Source organism: Nycticebus coucang, chromosome 21, assembly GCF_027406575.1.
Source record: "Nycticebus coucang isolate mNycCou1 chromosome 21, mNycCou1.pri, whole genome shotgun sequence".
NCBI lineage: Eukaryota > Metazoa > Chordata > Mammalia > Primates > Lorisidae > Nycticebus > Nycticebus coucang.
Window position 1 is genome coordinate 23,457,781 of NC_069800.1, and position 11,421 is coordinate 23,469,201.

Below are 11,421 nucleotides of genomic sequence, written 5' to 3' on the forward strand. Positions count from 1 at the left end.
TTGATTTCTGGCTCAGAATAAATCGTTATTATGACTAATCTTCCTTCAAATTAATATACCATTCATCTAGTATCAATTGATTATCCTTTTCTTTAAATGATCAATGTCACGTATTTGACTTGAATAACTTATGTAGTTTTCTGACTAGAGTTAACCACATGTGCCTGGTATATTACTTTTTTAATGAGTAGAACAACAGAATGTCCTCATTGTACCCTGGTGGAAGCCAAGCAATGCCCAAGGTCATACACTAAGCAAATGGTTGATGAGACCTTGAAGGCCGGTTCCTCAGGCCCTACAGCCTGTAGGTGGCGCTTAATGGTCACCACTGCCTTCCAAGGCACTGCACAAGTCTTTATATTGTTTCACTTAATCTTTAAAACCAGCCCGGTAAGGTAAATATTGTTATACTTGCTTTAGGAATAAGGAAACAGAAACAAAGTGTCATGGAGGTTGGCTCCCTGGGAAACTGAAGCTGGCCTACCTGCTTCTCAACTATCTCCACTGTTACAGATAATCCACCCTCAAGTTGCCCTTCTCCCCACCCCTTTACACATACATCTGGGGTTCCAAGAAATTGTTGTTAGCACTTATTGCTATGGTTCTCCCAATATTAGTTGATGAAGAGTTATTCTTTTTTCTCAAGGATATTTGCATAATAATAGATAAGGAGCTTTCCAACAAAGAAAGAAAGCCTTTGGGACTTAAAGGAAGCATGTCAGACTGCAAGAAATATATGGGATGAGGACATTTGCAGATAGCAAACACAGATCTCCTTTAAATAACCTCACAAAGACAGTCCTTTCTTTGGCAGCCCAGGGCTTCCAGACATAAGACTGCCATATCTGATGGAATTGAAAATCCAACTGAAGGCAAGCAGTTGTTTACTCAGCATCCTGGGTGAATTTTAACACCAGACTGATGGAAATGCCACCTGATAAGAGCTGGAAGTGGACATTAAGGAAACAGATTTCTTCTCCCCTGTCATTTTGAAAAAATAATGGCTTTTATAATTCCATAATACAAGGGGCCAGAACATTTTAATTCCAATGAACTTGGAATTTTAATTATTTTAAATAAATTTGAACGATAATGGCCAATTAGATTGGAACTAGCCATTGTTGATCTGAAGAGCCATTTCATGCAGGACACTGCTGGTCTGGCCCTAACAAGGTCGGTTGAGCCTACATCTGACATCTGGATATTGTTTATTCATTTCCAAGGCCTACTGTCATAGATATGTTTGGGGAACTGGACTCCATGCATTGGTCAAGGACCCTGGACCCTCTGTGTACCCAGTGAAGTGTTGACTAAATTGAGTCTAGACTACAAATACTTTGAAGATACAACCACTTTAAGATAAGAAGACATGGTGTGACCTTGTAACCTATGTGTAAGAAGCTGCTTAATGTATACCATATAATAACACTGCTGATGTTTATTTTTACTGTTAGAATAAAAAGTAACAAAAGGGAAGAGGAAGGCAGAGCATGCTTTGAGGAGATTTCTTTGCTGTTCCCTGGAATTGCTAACTTTTCTGTAAATAAAAGTGAAACTGTTGATCTTTCATCCATTTTTCCACTGATTGGCTTGATCCTGCAGCAAGCTGGTGTGCAATACTTTGTTCTTGGCAGAGAATAATATTCATGGAATATTTGCTAAGGGCCAGGTAACCAGACACTCTGGTAAGTACTATTTCTAATTTACCTCATTTAATCCTGATTAAACCACCTATGAGGTAGCATCAGTATCTTCGTTTTGCAGTTGAGGGAATGGACTGACTGTCAGAGGCGCCAGTGGCCCATCTGAGCCTGGATTTCTAGGGAGTTTCTAGACTTTAAACTTTTAGTTTGTCTCTACCCACAATAGTAATCTCATTTTTTGCATTAAAATCAAATATATTGACTGTGAGCTTTTTATTTTCTGAATTGTTGCCCTTCTTTTCTTGTACATAGTGAAGGGGGGTGGGTAGAAACGCAGACACTCTGGTCCCTGCAGCTCCTTGTAGCTGTAACCCAAGTTCACCACATTATGGGAGGCCCCTATCCTTTCCTGTCCAGTCATTCCAAGTCTGAGCCCCCCATGAGAGTCAACAAGTTTGTGAGAATCCCAGGGACTGCTGGAATGTTCCAAGGGTGTATGCGTGTGCTCAGCGCCTCCCACTGTTCCTCATGGCGGTTTATCAGCCCATTTTCTCCCTAGTTTATTTTCTTTTCTTCACACAAAGCCTGTGAGAAGAGATGATTCCCCAAAGAACAATTAAAACACGGCTTTTGAACTCAACAGACTTAACTGACTCTTGGTATTACAAAGTAATTACAATGCAGAAGAGGGGAAGTTAACACACCAGGGCGCCCTCCCCCCAGAACTCAACAACTTACTCCTTCTCTCGGAACCTTCCTGCCTCCCATTCCAAGAGTCCAAGTTTTTAATGTTCTTTGGAGTGGATGATCTAAACTCTCTGCCTCTGACCCCTGTCTTGGGCACAATAGCCCAAGGGGAGCACTATGCTTCAGAAATGGTGGCCCTTTATGTTACCTTGGGCAGGACACTTTAAGCACATACTGAGTCTGGCTTTAGTGCATTTCATCTGTTGAGTGATCCTCTAGGACACATGAGTGGGCTTATGTTTGATTATCACCTGAATCACTGAAAGAGCTTGATAAAAGTATCTCTGTGGAAAAGCAAGGAAGTTTGCCCCAAATACCTATTTCATTTCCACCTTCATAACCACAAGCATGTTTAGAATCTGTTTGTTTTTTTTTTCTCTCATGTTGTAGCTATAGTTGAACTGGCCTAGGCCTCCAAATGAAGATGGAAAACATACCCCATGAGGGCTAGAGAGGTTAAAATAAGACAAGTATTTCCAAGTGTCTTGTAGACTATAAAACACTATAGTTGGTAACTGTATAAACTACACATAATAATATATAAATGCAGGACATTATTGCCTCCTTTCTGTTTTCAGAGTTCCTTAATCTAATGCTTCTGAAATTGATGAATTAGACTTTATTAGTTAGCAAGAGTGGCTCTGTTTTCAGGCAGGCAGATTGGGAAATATGCTGAAATCACTCTCCGTGTATTTTATGTTAGTGCATTTGTGTCTCTTGGGATTAATGTTTTGAGGTATATAGATAAGCTTCTAAATTGTATGTTTCTGGGTATGTGACTTCTTCTTTCTGAGGCAGCTCTTTTGTTTGTTTCAGAGCATAAAAATGGAGTGACAGAGAGGAGAGGAAAATGGAGATCAGGATTAGGGGTATTAAAGAGAAAAAATATTCAGCTCTTGAGGACTCACTCAATTCTCCCACAAGGCTCATCTTGAAAAGCAGGTTTTGTTGTGACAGAAAGTATTTTCTACTTTTGGAGGACAGTTATCATTACTATTCTTTTCATTTATAGCCACGAGGAGAGAAGATAAGTAACCTAAATGAAGGAAAGAGAAGCTTAGGTGGGAGCGTTAACGCTCAAGGATGTGATGGGGCAGAAAGGGAAGTGTGAGGACTTCTGCTTCTAGCACTACAAGATTGTGGGGAAAGGAAGAAAAGACAATGGAGAGAAAGTACTAGGTCGGGCGCTCAAGATCTGTTCCCAAGCCGAGGTTGGATCTAGATGAAAGCACATGTAGTGAGAATAAGATGAAGTCCATTAGGCTAGGGCTGACACCACACAGCTGATTTGGCTGATTTAGGTTCTAAGTGACCTTTACCTTGTGTTTCTCATTCTTGTTGTTTTGTAAATTCAGCTTTAACCTGAAAGTGAATATCTTTCACATATATCCTTGTAAGATGCACCGCAGGTGTAATCCTGTCTCTCCCCCTCCCTCTACCCACCTCCCCGAATGTAAATGTCTTAACACAATAACTAAAAAAACGCCAGGAAGGCTATGTCAACCAGTGTGATGAAAATGTGTCAAACGGTTTATGAAGCTAGTGTATGATGCCCCATGATCATATCAATGTACACAGCTATGATTTAATTAAAAAAAAAAAAAAGAAAGAAAGTGAGTATCTTGAGTAGTTTAGGGCAATCGACATAGGAGATTAACTTTTGAATTAGAAATGTTGTTTAGGGTCATGGGTTATGTCAATTGTTTATTATGGGTATGGGTTTGGCAATTACTCTTGTTTAAGATAAGGGTTAGTATCATTTTTGCTTTGAACTTTCATGTATAAAACTGTGATTTTGGAAATGGAAGAACAGAACAGTCTTGGAGGGGCTACTCTCACTGTTCTCCAGAATTCCTGGCATTCTGACAAAGTTTGGTGGACCTGTCCCTGTCTCTGCATATTGACTGATAGTGACAGACAGCCAGACCCTCTTCTAATGGTAACACAGTGGGAGGGGGGCGGTGGCAGCTTTTTGTTAATTTATTTGGCTGTGTGTGCAGCATCCCAGGAACACTGGGGCTGGGCAGGCTTCTGGGGCACGCTACATGGAGTTGGCAAGCCTATGTTTCTGGGTAAGGTGATTGCCAATATGGCATTAGGCAATAGTATGGCTGCAAGGGTAGAGGAACAGGGTGAGGTAGACAAATGTGTCCTATCTGCCTCCTAAGACCAGCAGGTGCTCCCAAGAATGCCTTGGCCCCAATCTGGTCTCATCAGAGCAATTTTCATGGTGGTATGCTATAAGATAGAAGGAGGAAGAGCTTAAACTAGAGTACACCATGGTCAAGACCCAAGTGTTCTCATCCCTATAATCTCCTCCCCAAACAGGGGAAAGAGGCAAAGTTGGTAGAGGATCTTACCAGTGGGTATCATTGTGGTGGGGCAAGAGGTCTGTCCTGAAGGGCTGTGAAGTTGACCACATGAGCCAGATCATATGAGAGTCACCATGATATTCCTGGGTAAGGAGAGGTTCACAACATTATCCATGGTGACGTGGAGCCCAGTAAGCAGGAGCAACAAATGGACACTGATCAGTTTGCTGGCCACTGATGTCAGCAGCTGATGATGAAAGCATGGCCCCTGTCCCAGAGGCCATCGCCAAGGACGCTGAGTTCCACTTCTTTATCTGGGTGCTGTTTATACAGGTATGTTTACTTGTGGTTTGTATATATATATATATATATATATATATATATATATCTGTGTGTATATTATAGTTCAAAAAGATGACTTACAAATCTATACAAAATAATCTATACCCCACAAAGTGAAATACTATACAAACATCCAATACCAGAAGGTGGGTAGTAGGGAGAAACACAAAGTTAATTATAGAGAAGTAAAAATACACATTTTTTCCTACATATTTGAGATTAGTGTGAACAAAAGGATAACTTGACTTTGTGTGCTTTTTGCTAAGGATATTAAAACAAAACACAGTGAACTTGGGCTCCCATAATATGATGGTAGTGACGTTACAAGGAAAAACTAAAGCTGGCTTGAAATTTAATTTTACAGAACTATCAGCAAAGTTCCCTAAATTCTAGGTTATAGGAGTTTTAGGTTGAGGCATAATTGGAGCTACATGCTGTCTTGAGAGATAATTGGTTGAAACTTTTAATCTTTATTTTTTTTTTGTAAATATCACATACTTTATAATCTTAGAGGCTTTAAGGCCCATTTAGTTTTCCCTGAACCTTTCCTGAAATCGCTTAAAATTCAGCAAGGTATATGGAAAGCACTTATAATTAAAGCAAGGAGAATGCATGTTAGATTCCATCCTATTTAGCACTCTAAAGACCTTAAATGAATCATATAACTTCTCAGGCTATTCATGACATTTGCTCCATCTTCAGAAATGAAAAGACAAGTTACCATACAGAGCTCTGTAACTTGAGCAGTGCTTCATAATTTCTGTTTGAGCATCTTGCTGAAGAGTCCAAAGCAAGCAGCCTACTACTCAGCCATAAAAAAAGAAAGAAATCCTGTCTTCTGCAGCAACATGGATGGAATCAGAGACCATTGTTCTAAGTGAAATACCTCAGAAACTGTTAAATACCACTTGCTCTCACTTATACGTGGAAGCTAAGCAGTGGGTACACATGGACAAAGAGAGTGGAATAATAGACGTTAGGGACCCCAGAAGGCGGATGGATGGGTGGGATGATATGAAGAACTACCTGTTGGGTACAATGCACACTATTCCAGTGGTGGGTGTGTGGAAAAACAAGGGCTTCCTCACTAAGCAATATAAACATGTAACTAACCTCCTCTTGTGCCCCCCGCCCAAATCTATAAAAATAAAAACTAAAATAAAAAGCAAGCAAACTAAATAGCCACAAAAAATTCAATTGTTCTCTGACTACTGGGGCTCTGCCTTGGAAAGAGGTGATGTCTCAGTGAGTTGCTCTGTGGAATGTGAGGTGAGATAATCTTTCCTTACACTCAGCAGGTGAGTCCCTGCATGGCTTTGAACAGATGGTGCCAATGTCCCTGTAACCCTCTACCCTTGCGGCAATAGTTCACGGGGTTCACTTTTACCCAGTTCCTATATTTCTTTGCTTAAGGGCTTTCTGTAGCCATTGAAGTCTCTCTGACCTGCAGGAGGTGGCTGGGAATTAATGCATCCTGTCTCCTCCTACTAGCAGCACTCAACCTCATGTTGCATTCCCCAGCTTCCTGCTCCCAAGGTGGGTTAATTCTGAGACACTGTGTTCTGTGCTGATCCCCAGACTTCTTCTAGTCACCCTTAGTGACAGCAGGCTTGACAAGGCATTCTTTCTTGGAGTGTTTTCTCTCTGTCCTTCTTCACCACTCCTCTTCTCGGTATTTCCTTTATCTGCCCTTAAACTCTTGCCTCAGCATCTGCTTTTGGAGAAACTTACACTAAAACAGTGGCCAATCACTAGCTCTGGTGTTGGCTCCTGGTAATTGAGGATGCATTATTTCTTCAGAGTTGTTCCTGAGGCCAGGCAGGGTGGATCATGCCTGTAATCCTAGCACTCTGAGAGGCCAAGCCAGGTAGATCACTTGAGCTCAGGAGTTTAAGGCCAGTCTGAACAACAGAGAGATTTGTCTCTACTAAAAGTAGAAAGAACTAGCCAGGTGTCCTGGTGGGTGCCCTGTAGTCCCAGCTACTGGGGAGGTTGAAGCAAGAGGATCACCTGAGCCCAATGGATTGAGGTTGCTGTGAGCTATGATGATGTCACAGTACTCTACCTGGGCAACAGAGTGATACTCTGTTCCCCAAACCAAAAAAAAAAAAACAGAGAGAGAGAGAGAATAACCATGGGCTGTGCACAGAAGCTCACACCTATAACTCTGACACTTTGGGAGGCCAAGGTAGGGGGATGATTTGAGCCCAGGAGTTTGAGGCTGCAATGAGCTTTGATTGTGCCACTGCAGTCTGGCTTGGGCAATAGGAAAAGCTGTGTATTTCCTTAAGGAAAATTATCATATTTCTTACCATATACATTTATGAGGAAGAGGTGAAATTTTATAGCAGACAAAATGCATTCTACTTACGTGTTTTTTCTGTTCTCTCCATAGTTCCATCTCCTCCTTGCTTCTTGTTGCTTCCTTTTGTCACTCCACCTTCCTTCCCTGCACTGGTCTTTCTCTGGGCTTTTCCAACCCCTCACACCACCTTAAAAAAAAGATGAACTTGGATGGCTGCTCCTGACATCTGTAGCAGGATGAACACATTTCTGCATAACATCATACCTCCTGATACCATAATTTCATACTAAATGATTTTAAAAGACATTGTCTTTTGAGACAAGAGTTCAAGTCTGCTAGTTGGAATACTTTCTAGAAGTTGTTGAGTTGTGAGATATAATGGTAAGTTAGTCTTGGGTAGCTTAAGAGGCTTCAGATGTAAGTTTTCTTTTTTTTTTTATTGTTGGGGATTCATTGAGGGTACAATAAGCCAGGTTACACTGATTGCAATTGTTAGGTAAAGTCCCTCTTGCAATCATGTCCAGATGTAAATTTTCTAACGGGGAATAGAGACAACTTGGCTTGAAAAAGAATGAGATGGAGAGAAATATATTTTGAAATGTGCTCTTTATTTGTGAAAATTCCAGCAGGAAATTTCACCTGTCTTAAAGTGATTTGAAGCAAGAATAAGGGCTTGTTTGTAATGACTGAATAACCCATTTAATAACCTCTCTAGGTTATTAAACATGTTTAATATGAAACTTGTTTGCATTAGAAAAGAGGGAAGAACAAGATATTCTTTCATCCCTTAGAATAAGATCACACCAGACTTCTCTCTAAAACTGGAAACCAGGAGGAGATGAAATGAATACTCTCAGTTTTTCCCACTCAATAATCCTAGCTCTTTAGGAACTAAGGTGATTTCACAGTGGGTAGAACTGAGAAACGAAATAGGGAGTTTTTTTTTTTTTTCTGTGTGTGTGTGTGTGGTTATTACTGTGTTTTTTTCTGGGTTTGCAAGATCAAGGGAGGTTGGTTCATAGCTAGTAAAACTTCTTAAATTAACTTTAATAGGGACCCAGATTTCTAGAGCTCTAAAAGCCTCCCTTTGAGAATTAGCATGTAGTGTTTTATGGTGGGGATAGTATCTTGGAGTCTTTCAGTGTGTAAAGGAGTTTGCCATAAAAACATAAGATGCATGACTAAAATATGGCCTATTTTGTTGTCAGATCCTATCTTAACTTTTTATGACCTGAATTTGATTTTTGGTAAAATGAGTCTCATTTTGTTATCTGGTCAGGTATGTTTTTGTAGCTCTTTACAGAAGCACCCACATTTCTACAACCTGCTGAATACAGAAGTCCCTTTCATGAGGAAGGAATCTGTGGTAACTGTGATGAGAAGCTTACTTCTCATGTTGGGGGAATTTTCCAGTTGGTGCTACTTAAATGTTCATGTAGTCTTAGAAGGTTAATAATAAAGAACTAAGGAAAATTGGTATCTCCAATGGCTTGTAAGTTATAAAGTTTTTTTTTTTTTTTTTAATTGGGAGGTTGGGATATGGCAGAGTTGTCTTATTTGTACCAAAGCCTTTTAATCTCTCTTTTTTTATTATTGTTTGGTATTCATTGAGGGTAAAAAGAATTAGGTTACACTGATTGCATGTTAGATAAAGTCCCTTTTATAATTGTGTCCCACCCCCAAGAGGTGTGCCATACACCATGATCCCTAACCCCCTTCCTTCTCCTCTCTCCCCACTTGCTCATTCCTGTACCACCACCCCCTTTGTATTAGCTCATCTACTGCCTTCATATTAGAATACAGTACATTGGATTCTTGCTTCTCCATTCTTATAATGCTGTACTAAGAAGACCATGTTATACCTCCATCCAGGTTAATACAAAAGATGTAAAGTATTCATCTTTTTTAGTGGCTGAGTACTATTTCATGGTATACATATACCACAGCTTGTCAATCTTTTCCCGAGTTGGTGGGTATTTACACTGTTTCCACATTTTGGCAGTTATAAATTGAGCTGTGATAAACAGTCTAGTCCAAATGTCCTTATGATAATATGACTTTTTTTCTTCTGGGTAGATGCCTAGTAATGGGATTGCAGTATCCAATGGGAGATCTAATTTAAGTTCTTTGAGGAGTCTGCCACTTCCTTCCAAAAAGATTGTATTAGTTTGCAGTTCCACTAGGAGTGTAAAAGTGTTTCCTTCTCTCCACACCCACACCAGCATCTGCAACTTTGAGACTTTGTAAAGTGGACCATTCTCACTGGGGTTAGGTGATATCTCAGAGTAGTTTGATTTGAATTTCTCTGATGATTAGGGATAATGAATATTTTTTCTTACGTTTGTTAGCCATTTATCTGTCTTCTTTAGAGAAGGTTCTATTCATTTCTCTTGCCCAGTGATATACAGGATTGTTGGGTCTTTTTCTGTTGTTGATTAATTTGAGTTCTCTATAGATCCTACTTATCAAGTTTTTGTCCAATTCATAATATACAAATCTCTTTTCCCATTCTTAAGGTTGTCTGTTCACTTTGGTTGTTGATTCCTTAGCTGTACAGAAGCTTTTAAGTTCAATTAAGTCCCATTTGTTTATTTTTGTTGTTGTTGCAATTGACATGGAAGTCTTCTTCATAAAACTTTTCCCCAGGCTGATACCTTCAAGTGTTTTCCTCACACTTTCTTCAAGGATTTTTACTGTTTTAAGCCTTAGATATAAATTTTTTATCCATCTTGAATCAATTTTTGTAAATAGTAAGAGGTGCAGGTCCAGTTTCAGTCTTTTACATATGGTTATTCAGTTTTCCATGAACCATTTATTGAATAGGGATTTTTCCCCCTAGTGTATATTCTTGCTTGGTTTATCAAAGATCAGGTGGCTGTAAGAGGTTAGTTTCATCTCATGGTTTTCTATTTGGTTTGAAATGTCTATGTCTCTATTTTTGTGCTAATACCATGAAAGTGTGGTAGGGTAATACCTCTGGCTTTGTTTTTATTAGTAAGAATTGCCTTGGATACACAGGGTTTCTTCTGGTTACAAACAAAATGAAGAGAATTATTATTTTTTTAATCTTGAAAGTATGATGATGGTATTTTAATGGGGATTACATTGAATCTGTAGATTGCTTTGGGTTGAATAGACATTTTGGCAATGTTGAGTCTTCCCCTCCATGAGCGTGGTATGTTCTTCTATTTGTTAATATCTTCTGCTATTTCTTTTCTTAGGGTTTTGTAATTTTCTTTGTAGAGGTCCTTCACCTCTTTTGTTATGTATATTTCTAGATTTTTTTTCGGGGGGGAGCTACTGTGAAGAGAATTGTGTCCTTGATTAGTTTCTCATTGTGTTATTGGCATACACAAAGGCTACTGACTTGTGGATATTGATTTTATATCCTGAGACACTGCTGTATTTTTTATTTTTTTATCATTTCCAGGAGTCTTATGGTTGAGTCTTTCGGGTGCTATAAGTATAAGATCATGTTGTTGGCAAAGACTGAGAGTTTGACCTCCTCTGTACCCATTTGAATGCCCTTCGTTTTCTTCTCTTGTTTGATTGTACTGGCTAGAACTTCTAGCAGTATGTTGAATAGTAGTAGTGATGGAGGACAACCTTGTCTGGTTCCAGTTCTAAGTGGAAAAGTGTGGGGTATGGGCTGTGAGGTGGCAGTGCCTCCACATCCTGGGGAGATGTTCAAGGAATGAACCCCTAGTGGCTTCTCCTCTTTTATCAACAAACATTCTTTTCACCTGCCAGAAGTCATGTAGCTCATGCATAGTTTCCTTATTATTGGCAAGCATACAGATTTCCCTCTTTAAAGTTGTTACCCCCAGGTGTTAAGATTTACCTTGTTAAAGACACTTCTTTAATAAAGCTGTTTCCACAGTTCAGGGCTGGCTGAAATCATTAGCTGCACCAGTCCTCCCAATCCCATCTTTTGTCTCTCTTGTCTTTCTTTCTCAATTCCCACCATTCTTACTCGGGTTATTTCTCTTTCCCTAGTTCATGAAAGAAAAGCTTTCATTTTTACTTCATTCAGAATAATATTAGTCATGGTTTTATCGTAGATGGCTTTGAT